Raw genomic sequence first — 1,868 nt, forward strand, 5'->3', positions numbered from 1 at the left:
AGGGGGAGGGGGTTGCGGGTTCCCTGAACAGCCCTGCCTGGGAGAGATGTGAGCTCCATGCAGTGGCAGTGCCCAGGGATCAGGGCAGAAAGCAGAGAAGTACAGATTGCAGAGAGGCAACAGCTGATTATTACCAGCCATGGTTGCAAAACGTGAGGCCGAGTCGCAGCCCCCATCCTCCAACCCAGAGAGCCCCTCCTCCCATACCCTCTGAGACCGATCACCACGGAGCCCTGGGGAATCTGAGCAAACACCGCCGAGACTGTTGCTAACACTGACAGAGACTGAAACTGAGGGTAATGAGCGTGATTAAGTATCTATCGGAAAATAAAAAGGCATGTTTAAGGCTTTAGATAAAGCAGGGATCCAAGAGACTTAGACGCCACCTACTGGAAACCAAAGGAAAACTGCCATCTTAGCAACAGGCTAAAGAGAGACCTCTATATAATAAATCTTCTTTATGGAAAAAAACAAACAAACAAGCAGAATACACTTCCATTAATGCCCAGGCAAAGAAATAGTCCATTAAACACCACGAACAACCAAGAAGACAGGAAAAAAAGAGAAAAATTTCCAGAAAAATTTCCAGAAAATAAGCTTACAAACATAGAAACATACTACTTAAGTGACAGAGAATTCAGGATAATACTTCTGAAAAAACTCAGTGAGATCCAAAATAATTCATATCGACAATTTCAGGACTTGAAAAAACAACTAGATCAGCAGAACGAGTTTTTTAGCAAGGAGACTGAAACCTTCAAAAAAAAAACAAAAAACAAAAAACCAAATAGAACTTCTGGAGATGAAGAACGCACTAAAAGAGATGAGGAATGAAATAGCAAGCTTGGGAAATACAGTCGACCAAATGGAGGGAAGGATCAGTGATATCGAAGACAGAAATCTAGAAATAAATCAGAAGGAAGAAGAGAGAAACCAAAGAATGAAAAATACTGAAAGAGAAATACAAGAACTAGCTGATACCATCAGAAGAGGAAACATGAGGATAATGGGCATTCTCGAAGGGGAGGAAAAGGAGCAGGGATTAACGATCCCCGACATATTTGTAATGATAGCCACATGCCAAAGATTCAGAGTGGAAGTATATAACATAAAACAAGAAGGACCAGAGGGAAAATCCACAAAACCCAACCCAAACAAAACAAAACAAAGCACTTCCCCCCAAAACACAGAAACATAAGGATAAAGAAGCAATGGAAACACCAAGCTACCAGAAAGCAAAAGATAAAATGGCTATAGGAAAACCTCATATTTCAATAATCACCTTAAATGTAAATGGACTGAACTCACCAATAAAAAGGCACAGAGTTGCAGATTGGATCGAAAAACAAAACTGAACCATATGCTGCCTCCAAGAGACACGTCTCGGTTCCAAAGACAAATATAGACTCAAAGGGAAATGGTGGAAAATGATATTTCAAGCAAATGGCATTCAGAGAAAAGTGGGAGTAGCGGTACTAATATTGGACGAAATAGACTTTAAAATAAAAAAGATAAAGAAAGATACTGAGGGACACTTCATAATCATAAAGGGAATCATTCACCAGGAAGACATAACAGTTATTAATATACCTATGCTACCGATCAGGGAACCCCGAAATATATAAAGCGATTACTAACATAACTAAAGGGAGAAATAGATCAAAACACTATCATAGCAGGGGACCTAAATATTTCACTGTCGGATATGGACAGATCATCCAAACAGAAAATCAGTAAGGAAATAACATCCTTAAATGACGCATTAGACTAACTGGACATAATTGACATTTACAGCGCCTTTCAACCCAAAACAGCTGCTTATACATTCTTTTCTAGTGCACATGGAATATTCTCAAGGATTGACCACA

This window comes from Pteropus vampyrus, unplaced genomic scaffold, assembly GCF_000151845.1.
Source record: "Pteropus vampyrus isolate Shadow unplaced genomic scaffold, Pvam_2.0 Scaffold114, whole genome shotgun sequence".
Classification (NCBI taxonomy): Eukaryota; Metazoa; Chordata; class Mammalia; order Chiroptera; family Pteropodidae; genus Pteropus; species Pteropus vampyrus.